The following is a 19729-nucleotide window of genomic DNA, read 5'->3' as shown; positions in this document are numbered from 1 at the left end:
GCCTAAGGCCTCGCTAGTACCAGTGTGGGAGACTGTCTGGGAATCCGTGGCGCGGTTGACTTTTTATCATGTCGTTTAGATTTTGTTTCACAATCGATTAAAAGGACTATGGATTAAAGCATTTAGTGTCAATGGCCATTCTAAGCTGAATGTCCCTGCTTTCGTCAGATCGCAGAAGTTACACAGCTTAAGGCCTCGCTAGTACCAGTGTGGGAGACTGTCTGGGAATCCGTGGTGCGGTTGACTTTTTATTATGTCGTTTAGATTTTGTTTCACAATAGATTAAATAGGACTATGGATTAAAGCATTTAACGGCAATGGCCATTCTAAGCTGAATGTGCCTGCTCTCGTCAGAACGCAGAAGTTACACAGCTTAAGGCCTCGCTCGTACCAGTGTGGGAGACTGTCTGGGAATCCGTGGTGCGGTTGAATTTTTATTATGTCGTTTAGATTTTGTTTCACAATCGATTAAAAAGGACTATGGATTAAAGCATTTAATGTCAATGGCCATTCTAAGCTGAATGTGCCTGCTCTCGTCAGATCGCAGAAGTTACACAACTTAAGGCCTCGCTAGTACGAGTGTGGGAGACTGTCTGGGAATCCGTGGTGCGGTTGACTTCTTATTATGTTGTTTAGATTTTGTTTCACAATAGATTAAATAGGACTATGGATTAAGGCTTTTAATGTCAATGGCCATTCTAAGCTGAATGTGCCTGCTCTCGTCAGATCGCAGAAGTTACACAGCTTAAGGCCTCGCTAGTACCAGTGTGGGAGACTGTCTGGGAATCCGTGGTGCGGTTGACTTTTTATTATGTCGTTTAGATTTTGTTTCACAATCGATTAAAAAGGACTATGGATTAAAGCATTTAATGTCAATGGCCATTCTAAGCTGAATGTCCCTGCTCTCGTCAGATCGCAGAAGTTACACAGCTTAAGGCCTCGCTAGTACCAGTCTGGGAGACTGTCTGGGAATCCGTGGTGTGGTTGACTTTTTATTATGTCGTTTAGATTTTGTTTCACAATCGATTAAAAAGGACTATGGATTAAAGCATTTAATGTCAATGGCCATTCTAAGCTGAATGTGCCTGCTCTCGTCAGATCGCAGAAGTTACACAGCTTAAGGCCTCGCTAGTACCACTGTGGGAGACTGTCTGGGAATCCGTGGTGTGGTTGACTTTTTATTATGTCGTTTAGATTTTGTTTCACAATCGATTAAAAAGGACTATGGATTAAAGCATTTAATGTCAATGGCCATTCTAAGCTGAATGTGCCTGCTCTCGTCAGATCGCAGAAGTTACACAGCTTAAGGCCTCGCTAGTACCAGTGTGGGAGACTGTCTGGGAATCCGTGGTGCGGTTGAATTTTTATTATGTCGTTTAGATTTTGTTTCACAATCGATTAAAAAGGACTATGGATTAAAGCATTTATTGTCAATGGCCATTCTAAGCTGAATGTCCCTGCTCTCGTCAGATCGCAGAAGTTACACAGCTTAAGGCATCGCTAGTACCAGTGTGGGAGACTGTCTGGGAATCCGTGGTGCGGTTGACTTTTTATTATGTTGTTTAGATTTTGTTTCACAATAGATTAAATAGGACTATGGATTAAGGCTTTTAATGTCAATGGCCATTCTAAGCTGAGTGTGCCTGCTCTCGTCAGATCGCAGAAGTTACACAGCTTAAGGCCTCGCTAGTACCAGTGTGGGAGACTGTCTGGGAATCCGTGGTGCGGTTGACTTCTTATTATGTCGTTTAGATTTTGTTTCACAATCGATTAAAAAGGACTATGGATTAAAGCATTTAACCCCTTAAGGACGCAGCCTAGTTTGGGCCTTAAGGCTCAGAGCCCATTTTTCAAATCTGACATATTTCACTTTATGTGGTAATAACGTCGGAATGCTTAAACCTATCCAAGCGATTCTGAGATTGTTTTCTCGTGACACTTTGGGCTTCATGTTCGTGGTAAAATTTGGTCGATATATTCAGTCTTTATTTGTGAAAAATTGCAAAATTTAGAGAAAATTTACAAAAAATAGCATTTTTCAGAATTTAAATGCATCTGCTTGAAAAACAGACGGTTATACCACCCAAAATAGTTACTAGTTCACATTTCCCATATGTCTACTTTAGATTGGCATCGTTTTTTGAACATTATTTTATTTTTCTTGGACGTTACAAGGTTTAGAACATAAACAGCAATTTCTCATATTCTTAAGAAAATTTCAAAAGCCTTTTTTTGAAGGTGCCAGTTCAGTTCTGAAGTGGATTTGAGGGGCCTATGTATTAGAAACCCCCATAAAACACCCCATTTTAAAAACTAGACCCCTCAAAGTATTCAAAACAGCATATAGAAAGTTTTTTAACCCTTCAGGCATTTCACAGGAATTAAAGCAAAGTGGAAATGAAATTTGCAAATTTCATTTTTTCTGCTGAATTTCAATTTTATTCAATTTTTTTTTAGTAACAGAGAAGGTTTTACCAGAGAAACACTACTAAATATGTATTGTCCAGATTCTGCAGTTTTTAGAAATGTCCCACATGTGGCCCTATTGCGCTCGTGGACTAAAACACAAGCCCTAGAAGCAAAGAAGCACCTAGTGCATTTTGAGGCCTCTTTTTTATTAGAATATATTTTAGGCAGCATGCCAGGTTTGAAGAGGCGTTGAGGTATCAAAACAATGGAAACCCACCAGAAGTGACCCCATTTTGGAAATTACACCCCTCAAGGAATTCATTTATGGTTTTTGTTATCATTTTGACCGCACAGTTTTTTCACAGCACCTATTTGAATTGGGCTGTGAAATGAAAAAAATGATATTTTTTCCAATATGATGTCATTTTTGATCAAAATTTCTTATTTTCACAAGGAACAACATACCCCATTTTGTTGCCCAATTTGTCCTTAGTGCGGCAATCCCCCATTTGTGGTGATAAACTGCCGTTTGGGCCCATGGGAGGGCTCAGAAGGAAAGGAGCGCTATGTGTTTGTTGGAGTCCAGATTTTGCTGGATTGGTTTTCGGGTGCCATGTCGCATTTGCAGAGCCCCAGAGGTATCAAAGCAATGGAAACCCACCAGAAGTGACCCCATTTTGGAAACTACACCCCTCAAGGAATTCATTTATGGTTTTTGTTATCATTTTGACCGCACAGTTTTTTCACAGCACCTATTTGAATTGGGCTGTGAAATGAAAAAAATGATATTTTTTCCAATAGGATGTCATTTTTGATCAAAATTTCTTATTTTCACAAGGAACAACATACCCCATTTTGTTGCCCAATTTGTCCTTAGTGCGGCAATACCCCATTTGTGGTGATAAACTGCCCTTTGGGCCCATGGGAGGGCTCAGAAGGAAAGGACCACCATTTGGCCTACTGGAGCTTTTCTGGTGCTAAGTCATGTGTGCAGAAGCCCCTGAGGTACCAGTACAGTTGAAACCCCCGAGAAGTGACCCCATTTTAAAAACTACACCTCTTAAGACATTCATCTAGAGGTGTAGTGAGCATTTTGACCCCACAGGTACTGTGTAAAAGATAATGCGCAGCAGATGGTGCAGTGTGAGATTTGCAATTTTATATATGTATATGCCATTTCAGTGTCCAATATAGTGTGCCCAGCATGCGCCACCGGAGATATACACCCCTTAAATTGTAATGTGGGTTCTCCTGGGTACGACAATACCCTACATGTGGCTGCTATCAGCTGCCTGGGCATACGGCAGGGCTCAGAAGGGAAAGATGAGGGGGGTAAGCTGTGCGGAGTGCATCAGGGTAAATTAAAAATCAAGGGATGTATGATACATTTTAAAACAATCTTTTATACAGAGCCCTGGTTTTTCGGGACACGTGTCACATTGGTATATTGTGTTCTTCCTTATCCCCCTCTTATAGCAGACTCTGCACCTCTTTTGACTCTTTCCCTTTCCACCGGTTTGGGGACCTTCTCCTGGAAAGTGTTGCCCTGGTACGATGCGTGTGGCCTCGCTTCCAGAAGTACTGGGTGCCCCCCCTTCCTGGTCCCTAAAGATTAGATCTTGAAATTCCAGGAAAGTTCCCCTCTGGCCTGCACATCGACGTAGCACATACGCATTGTACAAAGCCATCTGTATGATGTGCCCGGCCAGCTTCTTATACCACACCGCATGGCGCTGTAGGGCTTCAGGACTTGATTTGACAAGTCCATCCCTCCCATGTACCTATTGTAGTCCAGGATGCAGTCTGGTTTGGGGGTGGCCTTTCCTTCATATATCCTAAACCTGTAGGTATACCCTGATGCACTCTCGCAGCTTATACATCTTCACGCCATACCTTGCCCTCTTACCCGGCAGGTACTCGCGGAATTGAACCCTCCCTTTAAAATGTACCAGGGACTCATCAATAGAAAAACACTTCTCGGGGGTGTATGCTTGGGAAAACCGGGCACTGGAACGGTCTAATAGGGGTCTCCGTTTATACAAACGGTCAAAACTGGGGTCATCTCGGAGTGGGCACGGCTCATTATCAGTATAATGTAAGAAGCGAAGTATTGCCTCATTTATTTATTTTTTTAGGTTCCAGTTCATTTCTGAAGTTGCTTTGAGGGGCCCATATATTAGAAACCCCTATCAAACACCCCATTTTAGAAACTAGACCCCTCAAAGTATTCACAACAGCATTTAGAAAGTTTATGAACCCTTTAGGTGTTTCACAGAAATTTAGAGCAAAGTAGAGGTGAAATTTACTCTTTTTATACAATTTTTTTTATAACACAAAAGGATTTATCAGAGAAACGCAACTCAATACTTATTGCCCAGATTCTGCAGTTTAGAGAAATATCCCACATGTTGCCCTCGGGCGGTAATGGACTGAAGCACCGGCCTCCGAAGCAAAGGAGCACCTAGCGGATTTTGAGCCCTCTTTTTTATTAGGCACCATGTCCGGTTTGAAGAGGTCTTGTGGTGCCAAAACATTGGAAACCCCCCAAAAGTGACCCCAATTTGGAAACTAGACCCCTTGAGGAATCCATTGTAGTTTTCTTGGGGTGCATGCGGCTTTTTGATCAGTTTTTATTCCATTTTTAGGTGGCGTGGTGACTAATAAACAGCAATTCTACTATTGTTTTTGTATACTTTTTTTTTTACAGCGTTCACCGTGCGCTATAAATGATATATTAACTTTATTCTGCGGGGCGATACGATCACGGCGATACCAGATGTTTATAGTTTTTTTTTATGTCTTATGGCGTTTGCACAATAAAATACGTTTTGTAAACAATCATTCACTTTTTGTGTTACCTTATTCTAAGAGCCATAACGTTTTTATTTTTCAATCAATAAAGCCGTGCGAGGACTTATTTTTTGCGTAACGAACTGTATTTTCCATCAGTACCATTTTTAGGTACATGCGACTTTTTGATCTCTTTTTATTCCATTTTTTGGGAGGTGAAGTGACCAAACAATTGTGATTGTGGTACGGTTTATTAATATTTTTTTTTACGGCGTTCACCGTGCGGGATAAATAACAAAATAATTTTGTAGTTCAGGCCGTTACGGACGCGGCGATACCAATTATGTATATTTTATTTGTTTGTTTATATATTTTTATTAATAATAAAGGCCTGATAAGGGAAAAAGTGGGACTTTTACTTTTATTACTTTTAAAACTTTTATTTTCTTATTTTTACACATCTTTTTTTAACTTTTTTTTTACTTTATTACTTTGTCCCACTAGGGGACATGAGGGCAGGAGGCCCTGATCGCTATTCTAATACACTGCACTACATGCGTAGTGCAGTGTATTAGAACTGTCAGCTACTCACTGACAGCAAGCATAGTGGGTCCTGACGTTGTCAGGACCCACTAGGCTTCCGTCTATGGCATAGCCGGACGCCATTGTTTGGTGTCCGGTTGCCATAGTCACCATCGCCGGCCGCTATCGCGTAGCAGGCCGGCGATGGCAGCTTAACCCCTAAAAAGCCGCGATCTCTATAGAACGCGGCTTTTAAGGGGTTAATCAGCGGGGACACAGCGATCGGTCCCCGCTGTAGGAGCTGTGACAGCTGCTGAACAAGACAGCAGCGTCACAGCTCCTGTATGTGTCGGGAGGACGGCCGAAACGGCCGTTACTCCCGAGACGTACTATTACGGCATGGAGCGCGAACGATACAGCTGCCATGACGTAATAGTACGTCAAGGAGCGGGAAGGGGTTAATGTCAATGGCCATTCTAAGCTGAATGTGCCTGCTCTCGTCAGATCGCAGAAGTTACACAGCTTAAGGCCTCGCTAGTACCAGTGTGGGAGACTGTCTGGGAATCCGTGGTGCGGTTGACTTTTTATTATGTCGTTTAGATTTTGTTTCACAATAGATTAAATAGGACTATGGATTAAAGCGTTTAAAGTAAATGGCCATTCTAAGCTGAATGTGCCTGCTCTCGTCAGAACGCAGAAATTACACAGCTTAACGCCTCGCTAGTACCAGTGTGGGAGACTGTCTGGGAATCCGTGGTGCGGTTGACTTTTTATTATGTCATTTAGATTTTGTTTCACAATAGATTAAATAGGACTATGGATTAAAGCATTTAACGTCAATGGCCATTCTAAGCTGAATGTGCCTGCTCTCGTCAGATCGCAGAAGTTACACAGCTTAAGGCCTCGCTAGTACCAGTGTGGGAGACTGTCTGGGAATCCGTGGTGCGGTTGCATTTTTATTATGTCGTTTAGATTTTGTTTCACAATCGATTAAAAAGGACTATGGATTAAAGCATTTAATGTCAATGGCCATTCTAAGGTGAATGTCCCTGCTCTCGTCAGATCGCAGAAGTTACACAACTTAAGGCCTCGCTAGTACGAGTGTGGGAGACTGTCTGGGAATCCGTGGTGCGGCTGCCTTTTTATTATGTTGTTTAGATTTTGTTTCACAATAGATTAAATAGGACTATGGATTAAGGCTTATAATGTAAATGGCCATTCTAAGCTGAATGTGCCTGCTCTTGTCAGATCGCAGAAGTTACACAGCTTAAGGCCTCGCTAGTACCAGTGTGGGAGACTGTCTGGGAATCCGTGGTGCGGTTGACTTTTTATTATGTCGTTTAGATTTTGTTTCACAATCGATTAAAAAGGACTATGGATTAAAGCATTTAATGTCAATGGCCATTCTAAGCTGAATGTGCCTGCTCTCGTTAGATCGCAGAAGTTACACAGCTTAACGCCTCGCTAGTACCAGTGTGGGAGACTGTCTGGGAATCCGTGGTGCGGTTGACTTTTTATTATGTCGTTTAGATTTTGTTTCACAATAGATTAAATAGGACTATGGATTAAAGCATTTAACGTCAATGGCCATTCTAAGCTGAATGTGCCTGAGCTCGTCAAATCACAGAAGTTACACAGCTTAAGGCCTCGCTAGTACCAGTGTGGGAGACTGTCTGGGAATCCGTGGTGCGGCTGAATTTTTATTATGTCGTTTAGATTTTGTTTCACAATAGATTAAATAGGACTATGGATTAAAGCATTTAACGTCAATGGCCATTCTAAGCTGAATCTGCCTGCGCTCGTCAGATCGCAGAAGTTACACAGCTTAAGGCCTCGCTAGTACCAGTGTGGGAGACTGGCTGGGAATCCGTGGTGCGGTTGACTTTTTATTATGTCGTTTAGATTTTGTTTCACAATCGATTAAAAAGGACTATGGATTAAAGCATTTAATGTCAATGGCCATTCTAAGCTGAATGTCCCTGCTCTCGTCAGATCGCAGAAGTTACACAGCTTAAGGCCTCGCTAGTACCAGTGTGGGAGACTGTCTGGGAATCCGTGGTGCGGTTGCCTTTTTATTATGTCGTTTAGATTTTGTTTCACAATAGATTAAATAGGACTATGGATTAAAGCATTTAACGTCAATGGCCATTCTAAGCTGAATGTGCCTGCGCTCGTCAGATCGCAGAAGTTACACAGCTTAAGGCCTCGCTAGTACCAGTGTGGGAGACTGTCTGGGAATCCGTGGTGCGGTTGACTTTTTATTATGTCGTTTAGATTTTGTTTCACAATAGATTAAATAGGACTATGGATTAAAGCATTTAACGTCAATGGCCATTCTAAGCTGAATGTGCCTGCTCTCGTCAGATTGCAGAAGTTACACAGCTTAAGGCCTCGCTAGTACCAGTGTGGGAGACTGTCTGGGAATCCGTGGTGCGGTTGACTTTTTATTATGTCGTTTAGATTTTGTTTCACAATCGATTAAAAAGGACTATGGATTAAAGTTTTTAATGTCAATGGCCATTCTAAGCTGAATGTGCCTGCTCTCGTTAGATTGCAGAAGTTACACAGCTTAAGGCCTCGCTAGTAACAGAGTGGGAGACTGTTTGGGAATCCGTGGTGCGGTTGAATTTTTATTATGTCGTTTATATTTTGTTTCACAATAGATTAAATAGGACTATGGATTAAAGCATTTAATGTCAATGGCCATTCTAAGCTGAATGTGCCTTCTCTCGTCAGATCGCAGAAGTTACACAGCTTAAGGCCTCGCTAGTACCAGTGTGGGAGAATATCTGGGAACCCGTGGTGCGGTTGAATTTTTATTATGTCGTTTAGATTTTGTTTCATAATAGATTAAATAGGACTATGGATTAAAGCATTTAACGTCAATGGCCATTCTAAGCTGAATGTGCCTCCTCTCGTCAGATCGCAGAAGTTACACAGCTTAAGGCCTCGCTAGTACCAGTGTGGGAGACTGTCTGGGAATCCGTGGTGTGGTTGACTTTTTATTATGTTGTTTAGATTTTGTTTCACAGTAGATTAAATAGGACTATGGATTAAGGCTGTAATGTTAATGGCCATTCTAAGCTGAATGTCCCTGCTCTCGTCAGATCGCAGAAGTTACACAGCTTAATGCCTCGCTAGTACCAGTGTGGGAGACTGTCTGGGAATACGTGGTGCGGTTGAATTTTTATTATGTCGTTTAGATTTTGTTTCACAATCGATTAAAAAGGACTATGGATTAAAGCATTTAATGTCAATGGCCATTCTAAGCTGAATGTCACTGCTCTCGTCAGATCGCAGAAGTTACACAGCTTAAGGCCTCGATTGTACGAGTGTGGGAGACTGTCTGGGAATCCGTGGTGCGGTTGACTTTTTATTATGTTGTTTAGATTTTGTTTCACAATAGATTAAATAGGACTATGGATTAAGGCTTTTAATGTCAATGGCCATTCTAAGCTAAATGTTCCTGCTCTCGTCAGATCGCAGAAGTTACACAGCTTAAGACCTCGCTAGTACCAGTGTGGGAGACTGTCTGGGAATACGTGGTGCGGTTGAATTTTTATTATGTCGTTTAGATTTTGTTTCACAATCGATTAAAAAGGACTATGGATTAAAGCATTTAATGTCAATGGCCATTCTAAGCTGAATGTGCCTGCTCTCGTTAGATCGCAGAAGTTACACAGCTTAAGGCCTCGCTAGTATGAGTGTGGGAGACTGTCTGGGAATCCGTGGTGCGGTTGCCTTTTTATTATGTCGTTTAGATTTTGTTTCACAATAGATTAAATAGGACTATGGATTAAAGCATTTAACGTCAATGGCCATTCTAAGCTGAATGTCCCTGCTCTCGTCAGATCGCAGAAGTTACACAGCTTAAGGCCTTGCTAGTACGAGTGTGGGAGACTGTCTGGGAATCCGTGGTGCGGTTGACTTTTTATTATGTTGTTTAGATTTTGTTTCACAATAGATTAAATAGGACTATGGATTAAGGCTTTTAATGTCAATGGCCATTCTAAGCTGAGTGTGCCTGCTCTCGTTAGATCGCAGAAGTTACACAGCTTAAGGCCTCGCTAGTACCAGTGTGGGAGACTGTCTGGGAATCCGTGGTGCGTTGAATTTTTATTATGTCGTTTAGATTTTGTTTCACAATCGATTAAAAAGGACTATGGATTAAAGCATTTAATGTCAATGGCCATTCTAAGCTGAATGCCCCTGCTCTCGTCAGATCGCAGAAGTTACACAGCCTAAGGCCTCGCTAGTACCAGTGTGGGAGACTGTCTGGGAATCCGTGGTGCGGTTGACTTTTTATTATGTTGTTTCGATTTTGTTTCACAATCGATTAAAAAGGACTATGGATTAAAGCATTTAACGTCAATGGCCATTCTAAGCTGAATGTGCCTGCTCTCGTCAGAACGCAGAAGTTACACAGCTTAAGGCCTCGCTAGTACCAGTGTGGGAGACTGTCTGGGAATCTGTGGTGCGCTTGCCTTTTTATTATGTCGTTTAGATTTTGTTTCACAATCGATTAAAAAGGACTATGGATTAAAGCATTTAATGTCAATGGCCATTCTAAGCTGAATGTGCCTGCTCTCGTCAGATCGCAGAAGTTACACAGCTTAAGGCCTCGCTAGTACCAGTGTGGGAGACTGTTTGGGAATCCGTGGTGCGGTTGACTTTTTATTATGTCGTTTAGATTTTGTTTCACAATAGATTAAATAGGACTATGGATTAAAGCATTTAACGTCAATGGCCATTCTAAGCTGAATGTGCCTGCTCTCGTCAGAACGCAGAAATTACACAGCTTAAGGCCTCGCTAGTACCAGTGTGGGAGACTGTCTGGGAATCCGTGGTGCGGTTGACTTTTTATTATGTCGTTTAGATTTTGTTTCACAATCGATTAAAAAGGACTATGGATTAAAGCATTTAATGTCAATGGCCATTCTAAGCTGAATGTGCCTGCTCTCGTCAGATCACAGAAGTTACACAGCTTAAGGCCTCGCTAGTACCAGTGTGGGAGACTGTCTGGGAATCCGTGGTGCGGCTGACTTTTTATTATGTCGTTTAGATTTTGTTTCACAATAGATTAAATAGGACTATGGATTAAAGCATTTAACGTCAATGGCCATTCTAAGCTGAATGTGCCTACTCTCGTCAGATCGCAGAAGTTACACAGCTTAAGGCCTCGCTAGTACAAGTGTGGGAGACTGTCTGGGAATCCGTGGTGTGGTTGACTTTTTATTATGTTATTTAGATTTTGTTTCACAGTAGATTAAATAGGACTATGGATTAAGGCTTTAATGTCAATGGCCATTCTAAGCTGAATGTCCCTGCTCTCGTCAGATCGCAGAAGTTACACAGCTTAAGGCCTCGCTAGTACCAGTGTGGGAGACTGTCTGGGAATTCGTGGTGCGGTTGACTTTTTATTATGTCGTTTAGATTTTGTTTCACAATCGATTAAAAAGGACTATGGATTAAAGCATTTAATGTCAATGGCCATTCTAAGCTGAATGTGCCTGCTCTCGTTAGATCGCAGAAGTTACACAGCTTAACGCCTCGCTAGTACCAGTGTGGGAGACTGTCTGGGAATCCGTGGTGCGGTGGCCTTTTTATTATGTCGTTTAGATTTTGTTTCACAATAGATTAAATAGGACTATGGATTAAAGCATTTAACGTCAATGGCCATTCTAAGCTGAATGTGCCTGCTCTCGTCAGATTGCAGAAGTTACACAGCTTAAGGCCTCGCTAGTACCAGTGTGGGAGACTGTCTGGGAATCCGTGGTGCGGTTGACTTTTTATTATGTCGTTTAGATTTTGTTTCACAATAGATTAAATAGGACTATGGATTAAAACATTTAACGTCAATGGCAATTCTAAGCTGAATGTGCCTGCTCTCGTCAGAACGCAGAAGTTACACAGCTTAATGCCTCGCTAGTACCAGTGTGGGAGACTGTCTGGGAATACGTGGTGCAGTTGAATTTTATTATGTCGTTTAGATTTTGTTTCACAATCGATTAAAAAGGACTATGGATTAAAGCATTTAATGTCAATGGCCATTCTAAGCTGAATGTCCCTGCTCTCGTCAGATCGCAGAAGTTACACAGCTTAAGGCCTCGCTTGTACGAGTGTGGGAGACTGTCTGGGAATCCGTGGTGCGGTTGACTTTTTATTATGTTGTTTAGATTTTGTTTCACAATAGATTAAATAGGACTATGGATTAAGGCTTTTAATGTCAATGGCCATTCTAAGCTGAATGTGCCGGCTCTCGTCAGATCGCAGAAGTTACACAGCTTAAGGCCTCGCTAGTACCAGTGTGGGAGACTGTCTGGGAATCCGTGGTGCGGTTTACTTTTTATTATGTCGTTTAGATTTTGTTTCACAATCGATTAAAAAGGACTATGGATTAAAGCATTTAACGTCAATGGCCATTCTAAGCTGAATGTGCCTGCTCTCGTCAGAACGCAGAAGTTACACAGCTTAAGGCCTCGCTAGTACCAGTGTGGGAGACTGTCTGGGAATCCGTGGTGCACTTGACTTTTTATTATGTTGTTTAGATTTTGTTTCACAATAGATTAAATAGGACTATGGATTAAAGCATTTAAAGTCAATGGTCGTTCTAAACTGAATGTGCCTGCTCTTGTCAAAACGCAGAAATTACACAGCTTAAGGCCTCGCTAGTACCAGTGTGGGAGACTGTCTGGGAATCCGTGGTGCAGTTGACTTTTTATTATGTCGTTTAGATTTTGTTTCACAATCGATTAAAAATGACTATGGATTAAAGCATTTAATGTCAATGGCCATTCTAAGCTGAATGTGCCTGCTCTCGTCAGATCGCAGAAGTTACACAGCTTAAGCCCTCGCTAGTACCAGTGTGGGAGACTGTCTGGGAATTCGTGGTGCGGTTGACTTTTTATTATGTCGTTTAGATTTTGTTTCACAATCGATTAAAAAGGACTATGGATTAAAGCATTTAATGTCAATGGCCATTCTAAGCTGAATGCCCCTGCTCTCGTCAGATCGCAGAAGTTACACAGCCTAAGGCCTCGCTAGTACCAGTGTGGGAGACTGTCTGGGAATCCGTGGAGCGGTTGACTTTTTATTATGTTGTTTCGATTTTGTTTCACAATCGATTAAAAAGGACTATGGATTAAAGCATTTAATGTCAATGGCCATTCTAAGCTGAATGTCCCTGCTCTCGTCAGATCGCAGAAGTTACACAGCTTAAGGCCTCACTAGTACCAGTGTGGGAGACTGTCTGGGAATCCGTGGTGCGGTTGAATTTTTATTATGTCGTTTAGATTTTGTTTCACAATCGATTAAAAAGGACTATGGATTAAGGCTTTTAATGTCAATGGCCATTCTAAGCTGAATGTGCCTGCTCTCGTCAGATCGCAGAAGTTACAGAGCTTAAGGCCTCGCTAGTACCAGTGTGGGAGACTGTCTGGGAATCCGTGGTGCAGTTGACTTTTTATTATGTCGTTTAGATTTTGTTTCACAATCGATTAAAAAGGACTATGGATTAAAGAATTTGATGTCAATGGCCATTCTAAGCTGAATGTCCCTGCTCTCGTCAGATCGCAGAAGTTACACAGCTTAAGGCCTCGCTAGTACGAGTGTGGGAGACTGTCTGGGAATCCGTGGTGCGGTTGACTTTTTATTATGTTGTTTAGATTTTGTTTCACAATAGATTAAATAGGACTATGGATTAAGGCTTTTAAAGTCAATGGCCATTCTAAGCTGAGTGTGCCTGCTCTCGTCAAATCGCAGAAGTTACATAGCTTAACGCCTCGCTAGTACTAGTGTGGGAGACTGTCTGGGAATCCGTGGTGCGGTTGACTTTTTATTATGTCGTTTAGATTTTGTTTCACAATCGATTAAAAAGGACTATGGATTAAAGCATTTAATTTCAATGGCCATTCTAAGCTGAATGCCCCTTCTCTCGTCAGATCGCAGAAGTTACACAGCCTAAGGCCTCGCTAGTTCCAGTGTGGGAGACTGTCTGGGAATCCGTGGTGTGGTTGACTTTTTATTATGTTGTTTCGATTTTGTTTCACAATAGATTAAATAGGACTATGGATTAAGGCTTTTAATGTCAATGGCCATTCTAAGCTAAATGTGCCTGCTCTCGTCAGATCGCAGAAGTTACACAGCTTAAGGCCTCGCTAGTACCAGTGTGGGAGACTGGCTGGGAATCCGTGGTGCGGTTGACTTTTTATTATGTCGTTTAGATTTTGTTTCACAATCGATTAAAAAGGACTATGGATTAAAGCATTTAATGTCAATGGCCATTCTAAGCTGAATGTGCCTGCTCTCGTCAGATCGCAGAAGTTACACAGCTTAAGGCCTCGCTAGTACTAGTGTGGGAGACTGTCTGGGAATCCGTGGTGCGGTTGACTTTTTATTATGTTGTTTAGATTTTGTTTCACAATAGATTAAATAGGACTATGGATTAAGGCTTTTAATGTCAATGGCCATTCTAAGCTGAATGTGCCTGCTCTCGTCAGATCGCAGAAGTTACACAGCTTAAGGCCTCGCTAGTACGAGTGTGGGAGACTGTCTGGGAATCCGTGGTGTGGTTGACTTTTTACTATGTTGTTTAGATTTTGCTTCACAGTAGATTAAATAGGACTATGGATTAAGGCTTTAGTGTTAATGGCCATTCTAAGCTGAATCTCCCTGCTCTCGTCAGATCGCAGAAGTTACACAGCTTAAGGCCTCGCTAATACCAGTGTGGGAGACTGTCTGGGAATTCGTGGTGCGGTTGACTTTTTATTATGTCGTTTAGATTTTGTTTCACAATCGATTAAAAAGGACTATGGATTAAAGCATTTAATGTCAATGGCCATTCTAAGCTGAATGTGCCTGCTCTCGTTAGATCGCAGAAGTTACACAGCTTAACGCCTCGCTAGTACTAGTGTGGGAGACTGTCTGGGAATCCGTGGTGTGGTTGACTTTTTATTATGTCGTTTAGATTTTGTTTCTCAATAGATTAAATAGGACTATGGATTAAAGCATTTAACGTCAATGGCCATTCTAAGCTGAATGTGCCTGCTCTCGTCAGATTGCAGAAGTTACACAGCTTAAGGCCTCGCTAGTTCCAGTGTGGGAGACTGTCTGGGAATCCGTGGTGCGGTTGACTTTTTATTATGTCGTTTAGATTTTGTTTCACAATAGATTAAATAGGACTATGGATTAACGCATTTAACGTCAATGGCCATTCTAAGCTGAATGTGCCTGCTCTCGTCAGAACGCAGAAGTTACACAGCTTAATGCCTCGCTAGTACCAGTGTGGGAGACTGTCTGGGAATACGTGGTGCGGTTGAATTTTTATTATGTCGTTTAGATTTTGTTTCACAATCGATTAAAAAGGACTATGGATTAAAGCATTTAATGTCAATGGCCATTCTAAGCTGAATGTCACTGCTCTCGTCAGATCGCAGAAGTTACACAGCTTAAGGCCTCGATTGTACGAGTGTGGGAGACTGTCTGGGAATCCGTGGTGCGGTTGACTTTTTATTATGTTGTTTAGATTTTGTTTCACAATAGATTAAATAGGACTATGGATTAAGGCTTTTAATGTCAATGGCCATTCTAAGCTAAATGTGCCTGCTCTCGTCAGATCGCAGAAGTTACACAGCTTAAGGCCTCGCTAGTACGAGTGTGGGAGACTGTCTGGGAATCCGTGGTGCGGTTGACTTTTTATTATGTCGTTTAGATTTTGTTTCACAATAGATTAAATAGGACTATGGATTAAAGCATTTAACGTCAATGGCCATTCTAAGCTAAATGTGCCTGCTCTCGTCAGATCGCAGAAGTTACACAGCTTAAGCCCTCGCTAGTACCAGTGTGGGAGACTGTCTGGGAATCCGTGGTGCAGTTGACTTTTTATTATGTCGTTTAGATTTTGTTTCACAATTGATTAAAAAGGACTATGGATTAAAGAATTTAATGTCAATGGCCATTCTAAGCTGAATGTCCCTGCTCTCGTCAGATCGCAGAAGTTACACAGCTTAAGGCCTTGCTAGTACGAGTGTGGGAGACTGTCTGGGAATCCGTGGTGCGGTTGACTTTTTATTATGTTGTTTAGATTTTGTTTCACAATAGATTAAATAGGACTATGGATTAAGGCTTTTAATGTCAATGGCCATTCTAAGCTGAGTGTGCCTGCTCTCGTTAGATCGCAGAAGTTACACAGCTTAAGGTCTCGCTAGTACCAGTGTGGGAGACTGTCTGGGAATCCGTGGTGCGTTGAATTTTTATTATGTCGTTTAGATTTTGTGTCACAATCGATTAAATAGGACTATGGATTAAAGCATTTAATGTCAATGGCCATTCTAAGCTGAATGCCCCTGCTCTCGTCAGATCGCAGAGGTTACACAGCCTAAGGCCTTGCTAGTACCAGTGTGGGAGACTGTCTGGGAATCCGTGGTGCGGTTGACTTTTTATTATGTTGTTTCGATTTTGTTTCACAATCGATTAAAAAGGACTATGGATTAAAGCATTTAATGTCAATGGCCATTCTAAGCTGAATGTCCCTGCTCTCGTCAGATCGCAGAAGTTACACAGCTTAAGGCCTCACTAGTACCAGTGTGGGAGACTGTCTGGGAATCCGTGGTGCGGTTAACTTTTTATTATGTCGTTTAGATTTTGTTTCACAATCGATTAAAAAGGACTATGAATTAAAGCATTTATTGTCAATGGCCATTCTAAGCTGAATGTGCCTGCTCTCGTCAGATCGCAGAAGTTACACAGCTTAAGGCCTCGCTAGTACCAGTGTGGGAGACTGTCTGGGAATCCGTGGTGCGGTTGACTTTTTATTATGTCGTTTAGATTTTGTTTCACAATAGATTAAATAGGACTATGGATTAAAGCATTTAACGTCAATGGCCATTCTAAGCTGAATGTGCCTGCTCTCGTCAGAACGCAGAAGTTACACAGCTTAAGGCCTCGCTAGTACCAGTGTGGGAGACTGTCTGGGAATCCGTGGTGCGCTTGCCTTTTTATTATGTCGTTTAGATTTTGTTTCACAATCGATTAAAAAGGACTATGGATTAAAGCATTTAATGTCAATGGCCATTCTAAGCTGAATGTGCCTGCTCTCGTCAGATCGCAGAAGTTACACAGCTTAAGGCCTCGCTAGTACCAGTGTGGGAGACTGTCTGGGAATCCGTGGTGCGGTTGACTTTTTATTATGTCGTTTAGATTTTGTTTCACAATCGATTAAAAAGGACTATGGATTAAAGCATTTAATGTCAATGGCCATTCTAAGCTGAATGTGCCTGCTCTCGTCAGATCGCAGAAGTTACACAGCTTAAGGCCTCGCTAGTACCAGTGTGGGAGACTGTCTGGGAATCCGTGGTGCGGTTGCCTTTTTATTATGTCGTTTAGATTTTGTTTCACAATAGATTAAATAGGACTATGGATTAAAGCATTTAATGTCAATGGCCATTCTAAGCTGAATGTGCCTGCTCTCGTCAGAACGCAGAAATTACACAGCTTAAGGCCTCGCTAGTACCAGTGTGGGAGACTGTCTGGGAATCCGTGGTGCGGTTGACTTTTTATTATGTCGTTTAGATTTTGTTTCACAATCGATTAAAAAGGACTATGGATTAAAGCATTTAATGTCAATGGCCATTCTAAGCTGAATGTGCCTGCTCTCGTCAGATCGCAGAAGTTACACAGCTTAAGGCCTCGCTAGTACCAGTGTGGGAGACTGTCTGGGAATCCGTGGTGCGGTTGACTTTTTATTATGTCGTTTAGATTTTGTTTCACAATAGATTAAATAGGACTATGGATTAAAGCATTTAACGTCAATGGCCATTCTAAGCTGAATGTGCCTACTCTCGTCAGATCGCAGAAGTAACACAGTTTAAGGCCTCGCTAGTACCAGTGTGGGAGACTGTCTGGGAATCCGTGGTGCGGTTGACTTTTTATTATGTCGTTTAGATTTTGTTTTACAATCGATTAAAAAGGACTATGGATTAAAGCATTTATTGTCAATGGCCATTCTAAGCTGAATGTGCCTGCTCTCGTTAGAGCGCAGAAGTTACACAGCTTAACGCCTCGCTAGTACCAGTGTGGGAGACTGTCTGGGAATCCGTGGTGCGGTTGACTTTTTATTATGTCGTTTAGATTTTGTTTCACAATAGATTAAATAGGACTATGGATTAAAGCATTTAACGTCAATGGCCATTCTAAGCTGAATGTGCCTGCTCTCGTCAGATTGCAGAAGTTACACAGCTTAAGGCCTCGCTAGTACCAGTGTGGGAGACTGTCTGGGAATCCGTGGTGCGGTTGACTTTTTATTATGTCGTTTAGATTTTGTTTCACAATAGATTAAATAGGACTATGGATTAAAGCATTTAACGTCAATGGCCATTCTAAGCTGAATGTGCCTGCTCTCGTCAGAACGCAGAAGTTACACAGCTTAATGCCTCGCTAGTACCAGTGTGGGAGACTGTCTGGGAATACGTGGTGCAGTTGAATTTTATTATGTCGTTTAGATTTTGTTTCACAATCGATTAAAAAGGACTATGGATTAAAGTGTTTAATGTCAATGGCCATTCTAAGCTGAATGTCCCTGCTCTCGTCAGATCGCAGAAGTTACACAGCTTAAGGCCTCGCTTGTACGAGTGTGGGAGACTGTCTGGGAATCCGTGGTGCGGTTGACTTTTTATTATGTTGTTTAGATTTTGTTTCACAATAGATTAAATAGGACTATGGATTAAGGCTTTTTATGTCAATGGCCATTCTAAGCTAAACGTGCCTGCTCTCGTCAGATCGCAGAAGTTACACAGCTTAAAGCCTCGCTAGTACCAGTGTGGGAGACTGTCTGGGAATACGTGGTGCGGTTGAATTTTTATTATGTCGTTTAGATTTTGTTTCACAATCGATTAAAAAGGACTATGGATTAAAGCATTTAATGTCAATGGCCATTCTAAGCTGAATGTGCCTGCTCTCGTTAGATCGCAGAAGTTACACAGCTTAAGGCCTCGCTAGTACGAGTGTGGGAGACTGTCTGGGAATCCGTGGTGCGGTTGACTTTTTATTATGTCGTTTAGATTTTGTTTCACAATAGATTAAATAGGACTATGGATTAAAGCATTTAACGTCAATGGCCATTCTAAGCTGAATGTGCCTGCTCTCGTCAGATCGCAGAAGTTACACAGCTTAAGCCCTCGCTAGTACCAGTGTGGGAGACTGTCTGGGAATCCGTGGTGCAGATGACTTTTTATTATGTCGTTTAGATTTTGTTTCACAATTGATTAAAAAGGACTATGGATTAAAGAATTTAATGTCAATGGCCATTCTAAGCTGAATGTCCCTGCTCTCGTCAGATCGCAGAAGTTACACAGCTTAAGGCCTTGCTAGTACGAGTGTGGGTGACTGTCTGGGAATCCGTGGTGCGGTTGACTTTTTATTATGTTGTTTAGATTTTGTTTCACAATAGATTAAATAGGACTATGGATTAAGGCTTTTAATGTCAATGGCCATTCTAAGCTGAGTGTGCCTGCTCTCGTTAGATCGCAGAAGTTACACAGCTTAAGGCCTCGCTAGTACCAGTGTGGGAGACTGTCTGGGAATCCGTGGTGCGTTGAAATTTTATTATGTCGTTTAGATTTTGTTTCACAATCGATTAAAAAGGACTATGGATTAAAGCATTTAATGTCAATGGCCATTCTAAGCTGAATGCCCCTGCTCTCGTCAGATCGCAGAAGTTACACAGCCTAAGGCCTCGCTAGTACCAGTGTGGGAGACTGTCTGGGAATCCGTGGTGCAGTTGACTTTTTATTATGTTGTTTCGATTTTGTTTCACAATCGATTAAAAAGGACTATGGATTAAAGCATTTAATGTCAATGGCCATTCTAAGCTGAATGTCCCTGCTCTCGTCAGATCGCAGAAGTTACACAGCTTAAGGCCTCACTAGTACGAGTGTGGGAGACTGTCTGGGAATCCGTGGTGCGGTTGACTTTTTATTATGTCGTTTAGATTTTGTTTCACAATCGATTAAAA

The 19729-nt window shown here is 41.8% G+C and overlaps 69 pseudogenes; all 69 read left to right on the top strand.

Annotated features, from left to right (window-relative positions):
- The first annotated feature begins 127 nt into the window (after window positions 1-127).
- On the top strand, window positions 128-246 carry LOC142667732 (5S ribosomal RNA; annotated as a pseudogene).
- Window positions 247-313: 67 nt separating this feature from the next.
- On the top strand, window positions 314-432 carry LOC142668333 (5S ribosomal RNA; annotated as a pseudogene).
- Window positions 433-499: 67 nt separating this feature from the next.
- On the top strand, window positions 500-618 carry LOC142668073 (5S ribosomal RNA; annotated as a pseudogene).
- Window positions 619-685: 67 nt separating this feature from the next.
- On the top strand, window positions 686-804 carry LOC142668580 (5S ribosomal RNA; annotated as a pseudogene).
- Window positions 805-871: 67 nt separating this feature from the next.
- LOC142667803 (5S ribosomal RNA) lies at window positions 872-990 on the top strand (annotated as a pseudogene).
- Window positions 991-1057: 67 nt separating this feature from the next.
- Window positions 1058-1176, top strand: LOC142668945 (5S ribosomal RNA; annotated as a pseudogene).
- A 67-nt stretch (window positions 1177-1243) lies between these two features.
- On the top strand, window positions 1244-1362 carry LOC142668982 (5S ribosomal RNA; annotated as a pseudogene).
- Window positions 1363-1429: 67 nt separating this feature from the next.
- LOC142667997 (5S ribosomal RNA) lies at window positions 1430-1548 on the top strand (annotated as a pseudogene).
- A 67-nt stretch (window positions 1549-1615) lies between these two features.
- Window positions 1616-1734, top strand: LOC142668837 (5S ribosomal RNA; annotated as a pseudogene).
- A 4450-nt stretch (window positions 1735-6184) lies between these two features.
- Window positions 6185-6303, top strand: LOC142668579 (5S ribosomal RNA; annotated as a pseudogene).
- Window positions 6304-6370: 67 nt separating this feature from the next.
- LOC142668265 (5S ribosomal RNA) lies at window positions 6371-6489 on the top strand (annotated as a pseudogene).
- A 67-nt stretch (window positions 6490-6556) lies between these two features.
- Window positions 6557-6675, top strand: LOC142668010 (5S ribosomal RNA; annotated as a pseudogene).
- Window positions 6676-6928: 253 nt separating this feature from the next.
- LOC142668204 (5S ribosomal RNA) lies at window positions 6929-7047 on the top strand (annotated as a pseudogene).
- A 67-nt stretch (window positions 7048-7114) lies between these two features.
- Window positions 7115-7233, top strand: LOC142668169 (5S ribosomal RNA; annotated as a pseudogene).
- Window positions 7234-7486: 253 nt separating this feature from the next.
- LOC142668274 (5S ribosomal RNA) lies at window positions 7487-7605 on the top strand (annotated as a pseudogene).
- Window positions 7606-7672: 67 nt separating this feature from the next.
- Window positions 7673-7791, top strand: LOC142669010 (5S ribosomal RNA; annotated as a pseudogene).
- A 67-nt stretch (window positions 7792-7858) lies between these two features.
- Window positions 7859-7977, top strand: LOC142667791 (5S ribosomal RNA; annotated as a pseudogene).
- Window positions 7978-8044: 67 nt separating this feature from the next.
- LOC142668968 (5S ribosomal RNA) lies at window positions 8045-8163 on the top strand (annotated as a pseudogene).
- A 439-nt stretch (window positions 8164-8602) lies between these two features.
- LOC142668406 (5S ribosomal RNA) lies at window positions 8603-8721 on the top strand (annotated as a pseudogene).
- A 66-nt stretch (window positions 8722-8787) lies between these two features.
- Window positions 8788-8906, top strand: LOC142668550 (5S ribosomal RNA; annotated as a pseudogene).
- A 67-nt stretch (window positions 8907-8973) lies between these two features.
- On the top strand, window positions 8974-9092 carry LOC142668488 (5S ribosomal RNA; annotated as a pseudogene).
- A 67-nt stretch (window positions 9093-9159) lies between these two features.
- On the top strand, window positions 9160-9278 carry LOC142668339 (5S ribosomal RNA; annotated as a pseudogene).
- A 67-nt stretch (window positions 9279-9345) lies between these two features.
- LOC142668442 (5S ribosomal RNA) lies at window positions 9346-9464 on the top strand (annotated as a pseudogene).
- A 67-nt stretch (window positions 9465-9531) lies between these two features.
- LOC142668034 (5S ribosomal RNA) lies at window positions 9532-9650 on the top strand (annotated as a pseudogene).
- A 67-nt stretch (window positions 9651-9717) lies between these two features.
- On the top strand, window positions 9718-9835 carry LOC142668521 (5S ribosomal RNA; annotated as a pseudogene).
- Window positions 9836-9902: 67 nt separating this feature from the next.
- Window positions 9903-10021, top strand: LOC142668882 (5S ribosomal RNA; annotated as a pseudogene).
- Window positions 10022-10274: 253 nt separating this feature from the next.
- Window positions 10275-10393, top strand: LOC142668689 (5S ribosomal RNA; annotated as a pseudogene).
- A 67-nt stretch (window positions 10394-10460) lies between these two features.
- LOC142668767 (5S ribosomal RNA) lies at window positions 10461-10579 on the top strand (annotated as a pseudogene).
- A 67-nt stretch (window positions 10580-10646) lies between these two features.
- On the top strand, window positions 10647-10765 carry LOC142668230 (5S ribosomal RNA; annotated as a pseudogene).
- A 67-nt stretch (window positions 10766-10832) lies between these two features.
- LOC142668491 (5S ribosomal RNA) lies at window positions 10833-10951 on the top strand (annotated as a pseudogene).
- Window positions 10952-11017: 66 nt separating this feature from the next.
- LOC142668686 (5S ribosomal RNA) lies at window positions 11018-11136 on the top strand (annotated as a pseudogene).
- A 253-nt stretch (window positions 11137-11389) lies between these two features.
- On the top strand, window positions 11390-11508 carry LOC142668967 (5S ribosomal RNA; annotated as a pseudogene).
- A 67-nt stretch (window positions 11509-11575) lies between these two features.
- LOC142668415 (5S ribosomal RNA) lies at window positions 11576-11694 on the top strand (annotated as a pseudogene).
- Window positions 11695-11760: 66 nt separating this feature from the next.
- LOC142668076 (5S ribosomal RNA) lies at window positions 11761-11879 on the top strand (annotated as a pseudogene).
- Window positions 11880-11946: 67 nt separating this feature from the next.
- Window positions 11947-12065, top strand: LOC142668128 (5S ribosomal RNA; annotated as a pseudogene).
- A 439-nt stretch (window positions 12066-12504) lies between these two features.
- Window positions 12505-12623, top strand: LOC142667740 (5S ribosomal RNA; annotated as a pseudogene).
- A 67-nt stretch (window positions 12624-12690) lies between these two features.
- On the top strand, window positions 12691-12809 carry LOC142667974 (5S ribosomal RNA; annotated as a pseudogene).
- Window positions 12810-12876: 67 nt separating this feature from the next.
- Window positions 12877-12995, top strand: LOC142667968 (5S ribosomal RNA; annotated as a pseudogene).
- Window positions 12996-13062: 67 nt separating this feature from the next.
- LOC142667906 (5S ribosomal RNA) lies at window positions 13063-13181 on the top strand (annotated as a pseudogene).
- Window positions 13182-13248: 67 nt separating this feature from the next.
- LOC142667779 (5S ribosomal RNA) lies at window positions 13249-13367 on the top strand (annotated as a pseudogene).
- A 439-nt stretch (window positions 13368-13806) lies between these two features.
- Window positions 13807-13925, top strand: LOC142667887 (5S ribosomal RNA; annotated as a pseudogene).
- Window positions 13926-13992: 67 nt separating this feature from the next.
- Window positions 13993-14111, top strand: LOC142667725 (5S ribosomal RNA; annotated as a pseudogene).
- A 67-nt stretch (window positions 14112-14178) lies between these two features.
- Window positions 14179-14297, top strand: LOC142667923 (5S ribosomal RNA; annotated as a pseudogene).
- A 66-nt stretch (window positions 14298-14363) lies between these two features.
- LOC142668308 (5S ribosomal RNA) lies at window positions 14364-14482 on the top strand (annotated as a pseudogene).
- Window positions 14483-14549: 67 nt separating this feature from the next.
- LOC142668335 (5S ribosomal RNA) lies at window positions 14550-14668 on the top strand (annotated as a pseudogene).
- A 67-nt stretch (window positions 14669-14735) lies between these two features.
- On the top strand, window positions 14736-14854 carry LOC142668254 (5S ribosomal RNA; annotated as a pseudogene).
- A 67-nt stretch (window positions 14855-14921) lies between these two features.
- LOC142668122 (5S ribosomal RNA) lies at window positions 14922-15040 on the top strand (annotated as a pseudogene).
- Window positions 15041-15107: 67 nt separating this feature from the next.
- Window positions 15108-15226, top strand: LOC142668487 (5S ribosomal RNA; annotated as a pseudogene).
- A 67-nt stretch (window positions 15227-15293) lies between these two features.
- On the top strand, window positions 15294-15412 carry LOC142668090 (5S ribosomal RNA; annotated as a pseudogene).
- A 67-nt stretch (window positions 15413-15479) lies between these two features.
- Window positions 15480-15598, top strand: LOC142668310 (5S ribosomal RNA; annotated as a pseudogene).
- A 67-nt stretch (window positions 15599-15665) lies between these two features.
- LOC142668033 (5S ribosomal RNA) lies at window positions 15666-15784 on the top strand (annotated as a pseudogene).
- Window positions 15785-16036: 252 nt separating this feature from the next.
- On the top strand, window positions 16037-16155 carry LOC142668293 (5S ribosomal RNA; annotated as a pseudogene).
- Window positions 16156-16222: 67 nt separating this feature from the next.
- On the top strand, window positions 16223-16341 carry LOC142667954 (5S ribosomal RNA; annotated as a pseudogene).
- A 67-nt stretch (window positions 16342-16408) lies between these two features.
- On the top strand, window positions 16409-16527 carry LOC142668577 (5S ribosomal RNA; annotated as a pseudogene).
- Window positions 16528-16594: 67 nt separating this feature from the next.
- On the top strand, window positions 16595-16712 carry LOC142668446 (5S ribosomal RNA; annotated as a pseudogene).
- Window positions 16713-16780: 68 nt separating this feature from the next.
- LOC142668576 (5S ribosomal RNA) lies at window positions 16781-16899 on the top strand (annotated as a pseudogene).
- Window positions 16900-16966: 67 nt separating this feature from the next.
- Window positions 16967-17085, top strand: LOC142668869 (5S ribosomal RNA; annotated as a pseudogene).
- A 67-nt stretch (window positions 17086-17152) lies between these two features.
- On the top strand, window positions 17153-17271 carry LOC142668754 (5S ribosomal RNA; annotated as a pseudogene).
- A 67-nt stretch (window positions 17272-17338) lies between these two features.
- LOC142668575 (5S ribosomal RNA) lies at window positions 17339-17457 on the top strand (annotated as a pseudogene).
- Window positions 17458-17524: 67 nt separating this feature from the next.
- Window positions 17525-17643, top strand: LOC142668419 (5S ribosomal RNA; annotated as a pseudogene).
- Window positions 17644-17710: 67 nt separating this feature from the next.
- LOC142668360 (5S ribosomal RNA) lies at window positions 17711-17829 on the top strand (annotated as a pseudogene).
- Window positions 17830-17896: 67 nt separating this feature from the next.
- Window positions 17897-18015, top strand: LOC142668966 (5S ribosomal RNA; annotated as a pseudogene).
- A 67-nt stretch (window positions 18016-18082) lies between these two features.
- LOC142668152 (5S ribosomal RNA) lies at window positions 18083-18201 on the top strand (annotated as a pseudogene).
- Window positions 18202-18267: 66 nt separating this feature from the next.
- Window positions 18268-18386, top strand: LOC142668075 (5S ribosomal RNA; annotated as a pseudogene).
- Window positions 18387-18639: 253 nt separating this feature from the next.
- On the top strand, window positions 18640-18758 carry LOC142667744 (5S ribosomal RNA; annotated as a pseudogene).
- A 67-nt stretch (window positions 18759-18825) lies between these two features.
- LOC142668392 (5S ribosomal RNA) lies at window positions 18826-18944 on the top strand (annotated as a pseudogene).
- A 67-nt stretch (window positions 18945-19011) lies between these two features.
- On the top strand, window positions 19012-19130 carry LOC142667949 (5S ribosomal RNA; annotated as a pseudogene).
- Window positions 19131-19382: 252 nt separating this feature from the next.
- LOC142668915 (5S ribosomal RNA) lies at window positions 19383-19501 on the top strand (annotated as a pseudogene).
- A 67-nt stretch (window positions 19502-19568) lies between these two features.
- On the top strand, window positions 19569-19687 carry LOC142667897 (5S ribosomal RNA; annotated as a pseudogene).
- The last annotated feature ends 42 nt before the right edge of the window (window positions 19688-19729 follow it).

Source organism: Rhinoderma darwinii, assembly GCF_050947455.1.
Source record: "Rhinoderma darwinii isolate aRhiDar2 chromosome 1 unlocalized genomic scaffold, aRhiDar2.hap1 SUPER_1_unloc_11, whole genome shotgun sequence".
Lineage (NCBI taxonomy): Eukaryota > Metazoa > Chordata > Amphibia > Anura > Rhinodermatidae > Rhinoderma > Rhinoderma darwinii.
The sequence above is the reverse complement of the archived record's forward strand: the minus strand, read 5'-3'. Positions and strand labels throughout refer to the sequence as shown.